The 15,049-nt window shown below is 38.2% G+C and overlaps 1 protein-coding gene across 5 annotated transcripts in view; it reads left to right on the top strand.

The window, feature by feature from the left end:
- CDH18 (cadherin 18) overlaps positions 1 to 15,049 on the top strand; it is a 687,616-nt gene that overhangs the window by 169,704 nt on the left and 502,863 nt on the right. For all 5 annotated transcript variants that reach the window (XM_070411928.1, XM_070411926.1, XM_070411927.1 and 2 more), the window contains exon 2: positions 1,899 to 1,959. The gene's annotated coding sequence lies outside the window, so the exon portion shown is untranslated. The remainder of the gene's footprint in view (positions 1 to 1,898; positions 1,960 to 15,049) is intronic.

Here is a 15,049-nt window from a genome sequence, read left to right as displayed (position 1 = left end):
AACTCCTGGGATCAAAGGTGAGACCTGTGAGGTTCTCCCTACTTCCTTCCTTATTGTTTTCCTATTCCCTTTGGGCTTTCTTCTTCTCCATCTGGATGAAGGGCTTCCTTCCCTTTATTTCATAAATATAGACCCTTGGCTGTTCCCGGTTCCCTTATTCTATGTAAATGTACCTGTTGCAGCTTTCCAGCTCCCCCATTCTATGGAAATATACCTTCTGTTGCTCTGCAGCCCTGTGCTTCTTCCATGGTCCCCTTAATTTCCAAAATTTCTAAAATTTCCTAAAACCTGTCTTTTTCACCCCCAAAAATTCCTGTTTCAATAGATAGATAGATAGATAGATAGATAGATGATAGAGATTGAGATCTCCAAATTACATCATCTCTTTTTCTTCACAGTGCTTCCAGAAACATCACACCACATATTCCTAGTTTTCCTTTCTCAATAATTTCTCATTCTCACACTCCTGATCTTAAAAGATTCACTTCTTAACTTTCACTTTTTAAAAAAAATACATATTTTATTGATTTTTTTACAGAGAGGAAGGGAGAGGGATAGAGAGTTAGAAACATCGATGAGAGAGAAACATCCATCAGCTGCCTCCTGCACACCCTCCACAGGGGATGTGTCCACAACCAAGGTACATGCCCTTGACTGGAATCGAACCCGGGACCTTTCAGTCCGCAGGCCAACGCTCTATCCACTGAGCCAAACCGGTTAGGGCAACTTTCACTTTTTTATACCCCATCCATAGCTGATCATTTCCAGACTCACTGTACATTGCCAAATATTCTCCATCAGCTCCAGGTTTTCTCCTGGATGACATTGACATCTATCTTGATATGTCACATCTTGGATAAATATAAAAATATTAATCCTTTTCTGTCTTTATTTTTATAGCATTTATGATGACATACAATACATACTTATGCATTTGGGCATTTATTTTTGTTTGTCCATCCCTCTGATCCTCTAAAATGTAAGCACCAGGAGGGCAGGTGCTTTCATCTCTTTTGTTCTCTGCCTGTATCCCCAGGACAAATAATAGATGAGCACATAATAGGTACTCAGCACATAATTGCTGAGTGAATAACTTATCTCTGTTCTCTTCCTAACATATTTGAGACATCTGTTTGGACCATATAAATGTCATTTTCATCAATTTTAGAAATTGTCAGCTAAGGATTTGTTCAGCTGATTTTAACTAAGTATAAGAATAAATCTTATGCCATTTGCTTTTAGTTTCTGAAAAGCCTTCATTACTCTCTGAGATCACACATTTATCTTTTATTTGGCTTCTTTCAATATTGCCTTTTCAATGTTAAATCTTCAATACGGCTGAAGTTATGTTGTTCACATTGTAAAATATAAAAATGTTATTAGTTTACTCAAATATCCAAATTGTCAAAATTCTAGGACTATATACTTCTTAATTGAAATATTTTATTTCCATTTAAAATTACTACTAATACTTTATATTTTAATATTAACTGTGTATTAGGCTCAATGCTAAATGCTTTAAATGGATTATAATACTCAATACTCAGACCTAGTATATCAAGGGCATATCATATTTCTTAGTAAGTTGAAGTAACAATAGTTCAGTGAACATAACTAAGTTGTCTAAAATCATACAGGTAACAACTAGAAGAGTTGAGATTCCATTGGCGCTTCTGTTTCAAAAGACAATGCCCTAAAATAAAAATATTGAGTTCAAGCCACTCAATATTTTCCTCTTCAGAAAGTGTATTTGCTATTCATCTTCCGCTATGTTTTTATGAGTAGGATTCTTGAGTGATATAGAGAAATTTATATTAACTATGTTTTATATTATTTATAACAATGCATATATTTATATGATATGAGTGATAACTTTTTTCATATTTTTTCTGCTTCAGAATCCAATCTCAGCAATATATAAAAAGAAAATAGATCACCAATCAAAAAGCAAATTATAAGGTACAATTTTCTGTGCAATTTTTATATTAAAATGTCTTACTATATATTAAATATATATTATATGTCGTGGTCACCTGGTTTCTCTTAAAATATTTTGTAGCTTTACTGAGATATTTCGAGGTTTGGCAGATTAATTTTCTTCTGTATTTTGAAATCTTTGTTTTTTTAATATCACTATCCCATTATTTTCCCTAATACGATTTGGAGTTCTTTCTTATAGGCCTGCTATTCATATGTCCTAGAACTAGCAAAGGTACATTTATATTAAGCTGGTTTTTGTAGTTGTTTCTAAATTTTCCTTAGAAAGAAGAAGAAGAAAGCTCAAGAAGAGGTTGGGATACCCTGTTAAAGAGAAAAGGGACCTCAACTTTTTCATTGCATCTGCTGCCATTTGTTAAGAAGTTAGAGTCCATGGCAAGGAAAGTTTGTGCAATGTCTCTAGGATGAATTTTTTCTCTTGTCACATAGCCTTCGTAGACTTCTGATCACTTTCTCTCCTCTGGGAGACAGAATCAAGCTGGCAGTTTCTGAGGAAGAATGTGATTATGTACTTTGAAGTTTCTTTCACATTTGTTGATAAACAGCATTATTCATGTTGCTTAAAGTTAAATGTCTACCCCTATTGCTCCCTCAATAGTGTCATTAACTAAAACATCTATTGAAAGAAAGAAGCTTTCTTCCAGTCTGCATTAAAGCTATCACTTTAATATTTCATCTCACCAAATGCTTCAACTTCTTAAAAAAATAACCTCAAAAGACAGATTTTCAATTCAGTGATCACACACTTGAAGTTTAATTTATATAAATCCAATAAAAGCATTTAGTGTATATTTATAAATACATAATTATACTTTTTTTGGGGATAAAATAAATAATTATTTCAAAAATGAGTGAATCTTTTGAAGCATAATGCCTTCTTTAAGTTAACTGTACATTATCTTAAACTTTTCCTTTTCTAAATATTCTACTTTCCATTTTAATTAATTTTTGTTTGTATAATTCCTAGAGGCCCAGTGCACGAAATTCGTGCATGGGTAGGGTCCGTAGGCCTGGCCAGCAATCAGGGCCGATCAGGCCCTTCCAGCTGCTGGCTGGGGCCTTCTTTCATTCTACACCGCACCCTGGTGGTCAACACATGTCATAGCGAGTGTTCGAACTCCCGATCTCTGGGTCGAACTCCCGAGGAGACACTTTGCATATTAACCTTTTATATATATAGATTGACACTGTAACCTAAACCACCAGAAGTTTTCTTTTCCCAAAAAAAAAAAAAAACAAAAAACTTATTTGACTCACCTCTTATAAACCCTTATTACCAAGTCTTTTATGTTCAGAACTATAGTTAACTGATTGTACTCAGGAGAGTGGCCTTAAGGTATTTGTGTTTATATTTCTCCTTTCTGCCTCCAGTCTGAGTAAAGCACATTAAATACTAGGCATAAAACAGGTTAGTTGTTGTTTATTGAATTGAACTAAGGGTTTAACGTGGTGAAGAGCTCTTTTAATAGAAGATGACTCCTCAAAGGCACAAAGAAGTCTCAAAGAGCAGAAGTTTGGTGATAGCTGAGGAAGAAACATTTTGACTTTTGACTCATTAGCACAAACTAGCTTATTAGATTAACAAATTGTGAAGACAGATGGTTGGGAAGGCATTGACTGTGAAGGAATGAACTTTGATTGACATGGCTTCACTGGATGAGAGGATAGGGAGAATACTAGAAGGATGTCAGGGGAGGCTGACCTGAGCTCCTGAAGCAGAGCTGAGTTTTCAGGTGTCAAGTAACTGGTTAGCCTACCATATGATATTTGCTTAATTAAAGAAAAAGTTTCCAAATGCTGGATACTTTCACTCTATGCATATAAATTATTTGATATCTACTCTAAGCCAGATACTAAATGATTGAGATACAATTTCATTTAATATTCAGAATAACCCAATTTTATTTTCTTCATTTTATTGATGAGGCAGCTAAACCTAGATAGATTGTGAGTGCTTCTAGCACAAACTCTTTGCTGTTAACCATCAGCAATATTGGGGTATATATAATTTATTCATGCAGATATATAGCATTGTCAAGGCACTCTGGTATTTAGAATCATTGTTGTTTTTTCTAATTCTGAATTCATTATTATCTTCTTCATATTTTAAAAATATTGGATATATTGGGATGATATTCTGTATTAATAAAAGAGTAATATGCTAATTAAACCAGACATCTTCTAGACATCCATCCAGACATCTTTCTGGACAAAGCCACGGTGGTGAGAGCCGAGGAAGAGACGGTTAGGGACAATCAGGCCAGCAGGGGAGAGCAGTTAGGGGCGACCAGGCTGGCAGGGGAGGGCAGTTCGATCAGCAGGGGAGAGCAGTTTGGGGCAATCAGGCAGGCAGGCAAGTGAGTGGTTAGGAGTCCCAGATTGTGAGAGGGATGTAGGCCAGGTTGAGGGACACCCCCGCCATGCACGAATTTCATGCACCGGGCCTCTAGTTGGTTAATAAAATTATATAGGTTTCATGTATGCAATTCTATAATACATCATCTGTTTATTGTATTGTGTGTTCACCACCCCAAGTCAAGTCTCCTTATAACACCATATATCCCTCTTTTATCCTCTCTATCTAAACCCCTTCTCTCGGATAATCCCAATATGATTGTCTGTTTATGAGTTGTGGTTTTGTTGCTTAAACTCTTCAACTTTTTCACCCAGCACCCCAACTGTTCCACTCTGACAGCTGTCAGTCTGTTCTCTGTATCTATGAGTTTGTTTCTATTTTGTTTATTAGTTTATTTTGTTCATTAGATTCCACAGATGAGAGACCTCGTATGGTGCTTGTCTTTTTTGACTAGCTTATTTCACTTAGCATAATGCTCCCCAGGTCTTTGCTTTCTGCTTTCTTTCAAGTAAAATCCTAGAACTTAATAGTAAATCCCTTCAAAATATGAGCAAAATTTTGTTCCTTTATGCATTTTTTATGACTAGAGTTTGCATGCCTTTCATGAAATTTTCAATAGATCTGTGACTAAAAAAGGGCGTTATGTAAATAAAAACAACAAAAAGATAGAAAAAAATCACACTCCTATATAGATCAGTAGGAAAACACATCTGCAAGTGTAAGTGGTTTCCTAATTACAGTATGCAGTCATTGATATGCACAATAACAAATAGTCACCTGAATCAAGTTTGTAAAATCTGAGAGGGAATTTTTATGGCAGTGTTATAAAAGCATAATACGTCTTTTGTCTTAAATGTTATGTGTTTAATTATATATTTTATAGAATTAACTCAAAGCCAAACTATAGTAACCATCTGTAGTATGGAAATAACCACCTTTTGTAATCACTGTTATGAATCTACTAGAGGCCCGGTGCACAAAAATTTGTGCACTGGGGGGGGAGGGGGTCCCTCAGCCTGGCCTGTGCCCTCTCGCAGTCTGGGACCCCCTCAGGGGATGACCACCTGCTGGCTTAGGCCCACTCCCTGGGGGATTGGGCCTAAGCTGGCAATCAGATATCTCTCTGGCAGCCTGGTAGCCCTGGGGGGATGTCCACTTGCCAGTGGGGAGCAGGCCTAAGCTGCAGTTGGACATCCTTAGCACTGCTGAGGAGGGGGGAGAGGCTCCCACCACCACCGCTGTACTGGCAGCCATCAGCCTGGCTTGTGGATGAGCAGGGCTCCCCCTGGGGGAGCGCACTGACCACCAGGGGGCAGCTCCTGCATTGAGCATCTGCCCCCTGGTGGTCAGTGTGTGTCATAGTGACCAGTCATTCCCAGTCCTTCTGCTGTTAGGGTCAGTTTGCATATTACCCTTTTATTATATAGGATAGAGGCCTGGTGCATGGGTGGGGGCTGGCTGGTTTGCCCTGAAGGGTGTTCCGGATCAGGATGGGGGTCCTGCTGGGGTGCCTGGCCAACCTGGATGAGGGGCTGATGGGTGTTTTCAGGCTGGTCAGACCCCCTTCAGGGTAGGGGTCCCCACTGGGGTGCCTGGCCAGCCTGGGTGAGGGGCTGATGGCTGTTTGCAGGCTGGTCAAGCCCCCACCAGTGGGGACCCTCACCCCATGGAGGTTTGGCCAGCCTGAGTGAGGGGCTGATGGCTGTTTTTCAGGCTGGCCACACCTCCTTAAGGAGGGGGGGTCCCCACTGGGTTGCCTGGCCAATCTGGGTGAGGGGCTGAGGGCCATTTTCAGGCTGGCCAAGCCCCCCGGCTATGGAAGCTCCCAGTCTCTCCTTTTTTCTTTTTCTTTTTTATTCTGAAATTTATTTACCTTCTATAATTGAAACTTTGTAGCCTTGAGTGGAGCTCAGAGCTGGCCAGGCGGGCGAGAAGCTTGGCTTCCTCCATTACCAGGGGCAACCCAAGCCTCCTCCACGCTCCACTCCATAGCCACAGCTGGCTGAAAGCAGGTATCTGGGGTTTATTTATCTTCTATAATTGAAACTTTGTTGCCTTGAGTGGAGCTCACAGCCGGCCGCAGCAGGTGGGAAGCTTGGCTTCCTCCATCACTGGAGCAACCAAGCCTCCTGCTCGCTCCAGCTCCGTGGCTGCCAGCCGCCATCTTGATTGGGTTAATTTGCATATAGTTGATCTGATTGGCTGGTGGGCGTGGCTTAAGGCATAGCGAAGGTACGGTCAATTTGCATGTTTGTCTTTTTTAGATTAGATGGATATTTTCATAATTCCATATACTGCTTCCCAACCTTAAACTTCTCAACATTTTGACAGTTATCCTCCAGCTCACCACTGAGCCACACATCCCATCCCATCACAGAAGCTCAATATTGCCATGTCCTCTTTTCTTAAGGTCTTGTTTCGGTGAAGCCCAATGGTTATAACATTTGCTGTTGCTATATTAGCGATCCGTTACTGCCTTCTGAAATTTAATTCTGTATTGCAGTGAAGATTCAGAGCTCTCTAAGCGTAATTGCCAAGAAATGACTCAAATGCTACAATCTTATCTTCTACAACAGACCTGTGCTTTATATGTGTATGTGTTTGTGTGTGTGTGGTTTGGAATTTTTAAAGAGGGGCCATGGCTTATCTCTTCACGTTATTCAACCTTATGGGTTATTGCATAATTAAGTCATGCACTGTGACAGACACTGCAGTGTAGGTTAGTTATCTCTCTGAATGTTGGCCATAATCTAATAAGGTAGATATTAATATCCTCATTTCTTCATTGAAGAACTTATTGAACAATTCAATCTAGATCAAGTGGGCATTTGCACTTAGGTTTTCTGGCTATAATATTAGAACTTCCTCTTACATTGCCACTGGCCCTGTTTGGAACCTATTCTTTTTACTTTCTTCCCCCATTGCTGTGCTTTTTATTTTATCTCAGAAAAATAAGTCGTTTTTTAGTCACATTTATTTTGAGATTCAAATACAGACATATTTATGGGGACATAAAAACATTTGGGACCTCTTTTGATACAGCTTTCCTTATTTTAAACTAGAATATACTGCAACATAATGCTATCTACTGCAACTTTATTGCAGAAATGGTGTATCCATATTGTTTTGTAAAATGGTAAAATAAAGTCTGGGGCCAATTTTAGCATGGGTGCAAGTTTTATTTATTAAACCTGCTGTGCAAGGACAACAAAAGCCTTTGTGCAGAGCTGAAGACAGATCTGCTAATAAACGGCTATTTAGTTCTGGTTTGATGTCAATCATAAGCACCAGTGAGACACTGAGACAGAACATAAGATCTTTAAGTTTTGATGTTTCCTGTCAAACTGTTGCTTTATGCAGTTAGACATTAAATCTGTTGCTTAAAGGCTGAATAAAATAAAGAAATAGAAGACGACTTTTTTTCTCTTGGATTAGCCTTTATTTGGGAGATTACCTAGATGCTGCATTTATCCCACTGATATTTGATTTTCAAAGTTGGGTGACAAAATGTACTTGATAACATTATAATACCATGTCAATTCAACTAAATTCAATTAACTTTCCTTATTTCAGAAGTTTTGAAAACCATAAAGTATCAAGAAACATATAACATTTGCATCTATTTATCATAAGCAAATTTTATTACGTTTATTTTTACCCAGTACAAATCATGAATTTATTTCAATTTCATATACTTATATTAATTTATTGAATCTTTAAGACTATCAAAAATAGAGATTTGCTTATTGTAGTAGAAGTATGGAATTTTTATGAATGTCTTCTGGTTATTCTTTTGCACTCTTAAAATCATGAAGATGATACCATATGTGTATTTGGAGCCAGTACATCGCTTGCAAATGACAAATCTGATAGGCACCCAGCAGTACTCATTATCATATTGGAGATTCTTTTTTGAACAGAAAAATTTTAAGCGTATACCTATGTTCATCACTTTGATTGACAGTTTGATTCTGAAAACTCCATTGTTATATTAGGTTAGATAATATAAAATGAAATTTCAAACCTAAGATTCAGTCCCCTTCAATAGAGTTTATTAGATATTTCGTAGCTGGTAATTTATGGTAAATGATATTTACTTGCTTTTGTCAATCATATGTTGAAATTGTAATATTTGAGAAAGTATTTATATCCTGAACAAAACACCTAAACACTACATAATGCTCACTATTTTAAAGACTGGCCATACTGACAGCATTTCTGCCCGCTCTTTCTATTCACTCTTTTTAGCAGTGTGATCTTGAGTAACTAACACATCCTGTCTGTCCTCAGGCTCATCTATACTAATAAAAGGGTAATATGCTAATTAGACCAGATAGACCGGACGTCTCCCAGATACCCTTCCGGATGTCCTTCCAGACAAAGCCACGATGGCGGGGCTGAGGCAGAGGTGGTTAGGGGAGATCAGGCTGGGAGGGGTCAGCAGTTGGGGGCAATCAGGCCAGCAGGGGAGAGCGATTAGGGGCAATCAGGCAGGCAGAGTGGTTAGAGGCGATCAGGCAGGCATGTAGAGTGGTTAGGGGCTATCAGGCAGGCAGGCAGGTAAGCGGTTAGGAGCCAGCATTCCCAGATTGCAAGAGGGATGTCTGACTGCCAGTTGGACATCCCCCGAGAGGGTGCAGGCAGGGCTGAGGGACCCCCCCCCCCCATGCACGAATTTCGTGCACCAGGCCTCTAGTTATTTGATAATTATTGGTGGAGTGCAATGGAGGTTCCCAAGTGCCAGTCCTTGAATCGGGCCATTTCTTTACAAAGTTTCACTGGTCCAGGTTACAGTGATAAGCATAATTATTAGGTATAGTACAATGATATATTTATTTCATTTAAGAATTTCACCTTATTTGGGTTTAATATTAAATCGTATTTTCTTAAAGTTTAAGAGACCGTCTCAATCAAGTTCAATTCAGGGACTCTGGATTCTGATTGGAGTAACAAAAATGTAAAAATATATTTAGAGACATATTTCTATTTAGAGTGCTAGATGGTAAAGAATGACTAATCATTTATACTTGTAAGAAAATATCTTTACTTTTTAGAGGTTTATGCTAAACTATTCAGTGGGGAATTTCATCATACTTGGGATTTTCTATAAAAGTGTTTATCAAAATATGTAGTTAAAATATATATATATATATGCCAAAATGTTCATAATTATTAAATCTGAATTATGGATTTTACACCGATGTTCCTTAATGAAGTTTTAATGCTGAAAATGGGCCCAAACAGGGACTAGACATAGTTGACACCTTTGCATTCAGGGATTGCACTGAGACAGAGTCTAGCATATGCAATGTATCCTATGTATGCCCATGAGTAAAGCTGTACCTTTCATCATCCCAACTTCTTGATGACTAATTTTTTAGAAATCAGATTTAGGTAACAAAAATTTATTGAGAATTTCAATGGTGCCTTTAAAAACACACGAGAGATTATATATATATATATATATATATATATATATATATATATATATACATACATATTTCAGAGAGGAAGGGAGAAGGAGAGAGAGACAGAAACATCAATGATGAGAGAATCATTGATCGGCTGCCTCCTGCACGACCCCCACTGGGGATCGAGCCCACAACCTAGGCACGTGTCCCTGACCAGAATCGAACCCGGGACCCTTCAGTCCACAGGCCAATGCTCTATCCACTGAGCCAAACCAGCTAGGGCAGGATTTATATATTTTAAAATGTGAAAACTTGTCTCTGGAGAGCTAGGAATGATACTTTTATGGAGGTTAAGACCTCATTTTTGCCATCAAAGCATCTATAAGGCTTCATCCCTAAATTATCGCTCAGCCAGGAGAATAAGCATGTAACACATATACTCACACCATGTGCAGACACTCCATCAAGCATCTCATCAGCTTTTAGGACAAATATAATGCAAAAATGATATGCTTCAATATGGGCTTTGGTGTCAGAGTGACATGAGATCTGGGTTTAGATCTCTGTCCTGGCACTTACTAGCTACTAAAGTTAAGAAAAGTGTGGCCCAGCTGGCATGGCTCAGTGGTTGAGCATCAATCTATGAACCAGGAGGTCACAGTTCCATCCCAGGTCAGAGCAAATGCCTGGTTTGTGAGCTTGATCCCTAGTGGGAGACATGTAGAAGACAGCCAATCTATTATTATTTCTCATCACTGATGTTTTTATCTCTTTCTCCCTCTCTCTTCCTTTCTGAAATCAATAAAATATATATTTTTAAAGTATACCTTAATTATGCCATCTACAAAAACAAACTGACAAAAAAACACACTTCAACAAAACAGTGTTTGTTTTGAGAAAATAATATAATACTTGGCACATAAATATCTCTTTTGAAAACATCTCTTTCTAACATTTTTTACCATCATCTGTTACCCAAAAGTAGAGTACAAATATGATATTATCATGTGTGTTTTTTCAGATTTCAAAGAAAAGTATAAATAAAAATTTAAAAATTGCTCTAATTTGGTAGCAATGTATTTAACATAAAGGAAAAAAGGGAGAAGTCCTAATAATTTTCAACCTAACTAATTTAACATGTACATATGACTTTATTTAGTTCTTTGAGCTTTGGATTTTTTCCATATTATTAAACTTTCCCCAAATACTTTTCTACTCCTACGATCATATGAAATAGGTCTTTCTTTTACAAACAAGCAGAATAAAATAGAGGTCAGAATTCAGACTAAAACATTAGTTTACTGAGTCCTTCATGGATTACATGTATTCATCCCTCACAGAGTAGAACCCCTACAAATGTAAGACATCATGCTTCAATTAATTCTTACATATAGTTTCAATAAAAAACCATGTTAAGAGCCATTTTTTCTCACTGCCAACTTATTTTTTTACATTTTAAGTTTGCTGATTTTTTTAGTTTTCATGGTAAAATGAAAACATATAGCTTTGTCCTAAAAACCTAACAAATTAAATCCACACTATATAATCTTCTTTTGTTTTGTTTTTCTTTAGTGTGAACAATTATTATTTTTGTCTACTTTTCCTTTTCATGTTCAAATCATATTAAAAATACTAAAACAATGTCTGTTCTTCTAATACATACTCACTTAAGAGTCTTGCATCAGTTTTTATGGGTTATATTTTCCTGTCTCTTTTCATTCTAGTAATTCTTAATTGGATTCCAAGGATTGGGGATTTTTCCTTGTTGGTGTTTGATATTTTTGTATTTTTATAAATATTCTTGAGCTTTTAATGTGATGCAGTTAAGTGACATAGAAATTGTTTCATTATTTTTTGTCTTGATTTCAAGGTTTGTTATGTGAGTCCATAGCAGCATTTAGTCTAAAGCTATTATTTCCTACTGCAGAGGCAACATCCTTCTAAGGTTTTGGCTCATGGTACGTGAATCATGAGGATTCCAATGTGGGTGACAAGGCACTGTGCTTGGGCCTGTGTGGAAGTCCTAACTGCTGCTTCTATTTCTGCCTGCTGATAGTTTCCTTACAGGAATGTGTTTATTAATTTTTTAAGTATATTTTATTGATTTCAGAGAGAAAGGGAGAGAGAGAAATAGAAACGTCAATGATGAGAGAGAATCATTGATCAGCTGCCTCCTGCATTCCCCACACTAGGGACCGAGCCCACAGCCAGGACATGTGTCCTGACCAGGAACACAGCTGTGACATCCTGGTTCATAGTTTGATGCTCAACCACCGAGGCATGCAGGCCAGGCAACATGAATGCGTTTATTCATGTTCAACTAATTTCCCCAGGGCTACCTGCTGCAGATTTCTGAGGTACTGCTTTTGTGTAGCTCTCTCCTCAACAGTACGCTGGTCTTCAATGTCTAGCCACTTTGTTCTCCCTGGTTTCTTAAATCTATGTTCTTCTTTCAGAGAATTTCCTGGGCTTCTCCCGCTTACCCTCTCCTTGAACACCTTGAATTCCTTGAGCTGTTGCTTTGGAATTCTCTCAAGACCATTTCTGTGCTACCTTGTTTATTTCCATTATGTGAGGGATCACTGTGGTTGATTGGTGATGTCTACCATTTTGAAAATGATTGCTTCATAATTTTTCTGTATTTTTGGTTGTTTCAAAGTGGAAGGATAATCAAGTCACTATTTTTCCTGGATTTTAAATCCTGGAAAATAAACTTTCAAAAGTTAACTCTTTTAGAATTTTTAAAGTGGTTTTCTATTTATTAGAGGTTTGAAAAAAACATTGTCAAAATTCAATGAATACCTTAAAATGTAGGTATTAGAAGAGTGAATTTCTCTTCTGGTGGGTAATTTAAACCAATGTGCATTTTATATCAAGTTCATATATAACTAGAGATTCATATTCAGAAAACATCCTCAGTTTCTTGTCTTTTATCCTATGACTTAGGTTTTGCCAATATAGGGTTTATTATTTTTTCCTTATTTTTCTTTGATAGTTTTGAATTTCAAATGAGAATAATAGGAATGATGTAAAGAAATTTTAATTAAACATACCTTACATGGGAACTCATGATAAAAAATATAGGCACGGTAAATTACCCAGAATATATCATTTAGAGACAAAATGACAGACAGTGTGAAAAACTAATTAAGATAAATGGAGAATTTGGAGAAATAGGTGTAGATTATAATGAATAGGAATGCCAAAGGAAAAATTAGAGAAAATGTTGTAGAAAATATACTCAAAGAGAAAATGAATAAGGATTTAGCAGATGTTTATAAGTGCTTGGATATTCCTGTAAACCTGAGCCTGGATCACCTTATTTAATCTGGGCTCATTCATCCATCTGTGATCAATTGATGGGTCGGCTGAGAGTTGACTGTTATAAAATTGGCTCACGTAAGACTCATTTTGTTTCATTTTTTTATTCCCCTGTAGTATGGCAGTCTTATTCTTATGGTATATGCACATGAGAGAGAGAGAGAGAGAGGCAGGAAGAGAGATTGAAGTGCGCAAAGGCTTTTGATGCCAAGGTCAAGTCTGGAATGGCATCACTTCTACCATATTCTATGGACCAAAGACTCTCTACACCAGATCTGATTTAAGCGGATAAAAAAAGTAGACATTAAACTTTATAGGGAAAACTCCAAAATTACATTGTGATAATAAGGATTCAGGGATGAATGAGAATTAAGTTTACAATCTATCTAACACTAAAATTTTTATGATAGTAGAAAAAACAAAAATGAGGAAAATCACCATACCAAAATTGTAGAATAATATCAAGCATGTTTAGAATAAGGAAAACAAACCCATTCCTAAATTTATATCATGAAACTATACCAAATACCAATCAACAAGTTATTTAAAACAATCAGAAAATAAATGCATTGCATACAACTAACAAGAAAAAAAGAGAAAACAAGATAATAGAAGAATATTTACTGTTTTTATAGGCAATATCTGTCAATATAGAATATCTAACTAGTTAAACAATCATTAAAAAAGAGAAATAAAAGTTCAAAAATAGTATTTTGCTGTGTATACTTACTAAAAAAAACTACAGAAACACTGAAATAGAACAAAAGCAATACAACATACAAGGGCATTAATCTAGTAAACCTGTGAATAGGCATAGATTATAAAATTATTATTCATATAGACATGTTTCACTAATATATAATGTATACTACTATCACATATAAACTAATATATATATAAACTAATATATATATATATATACATATATATATATATATATATATATATATATATATATATATATCCTATTATCCTATACTAGAGGCCCGGTGCACAAAAATTTGTGCACTCGGGTGGGGGGGAGGGGGGTCCCCCGGGGGGATCCCCCAGCCCGGCCTGTGCCCTCTCGCAGTCTGGGATCCCTTGGGAGATAACGACCTGCTGGCTTAGGCCTGCTCCCGGGTGGCAGAGGGCATGCCCAATCCCTAGGTGCAGCCCCTGCTCAGGCTCAGAGCAGGGCCGATTAGGGAGTTGGGGCGCCACCCCCTGTCATGCACAGAGCAGGGCGGATCGGGAGGTTGCGATGCCACCCTCAGTCATGCTCAGGGTAGGGCTGATTGGGGGGTTGGGGCACCGCCCCCTGTCACACTCAAGGCAGAGTCGATGGGGAGGTTGCGGTGCTACCCCCTGTCACGCACAGAGCAGGGCCGATCAGGGTTTTGGGCGCTGCCCCCTGTCACACTGATCCCGGTGCCGGGAGGCCTCACTGCTCTGCTGATCCCGGTGCCGGGAGGCATATTGCCCTTATACTATATAGGATAGAGGCCTGGTGCACGGGTGGGGGCTGGCTGGTTTGCCCTGAACGGTGTCCTGGATCAGGGTGGGGGTCCCTACTGGGGTGCCTGGCCAGCCTGGCTGAGGGGCTGAGGGCCGTTTTCCGGCTGGCGGGTGACTGAAGCTCCCAACCGCTCCCTTTTTTCTTTTTTTTTTCTATTCTGGGCCAGCTTTAGCTCTGAGGCCTCTGCTCCTGAAAACATTGATACAATGTTGCGGTCTGGTTGGCTGAAGCCTGGCTGACTGAAAGCCTGTTTCTGGGGCTTTGTTTAGCTTCTATATTTGCAACATAGTTGCTTAGAGTTGCAGCTTTGAGGCCAGCAACTCAGGCGGGGAACATTGGAGTCCGCAATCACTGGAGCAAGCAAGCCTCCCTGTTCGCCTTAGTGCATGGCTGCCGGCCGCCATCTTGGCTGACAGTTAATTTGCATAAGGATATGCTGATTAGCCAATGGGAAGGGTAGCGGAG

The sequence above is a fragment of the Myotis yumanensis genome, unplaced genomic scaffold (genome assembly GCF_028538775.1).
Source record: "Myotis yumanensis isolate MYYU_CA2020_CCGP unplaced genomic scaffold, mMyoYum1.0.hap1 SCAF_4, whole genome shotgun sequence".
In the NCBI taxonomy this organism is placed as follows: domain Eukaryota; kingdom Metazoa; phylum Chordata; class Mammalia; order Chiroptera; family Vespertilionidae; genus Myotis; species Myotis yumanensis.
The sequence above is the reverse complement of the archived record's forward strand: the minus strand, read 5'-3'. Positions and strand labels throughout refer to the sequence as shown.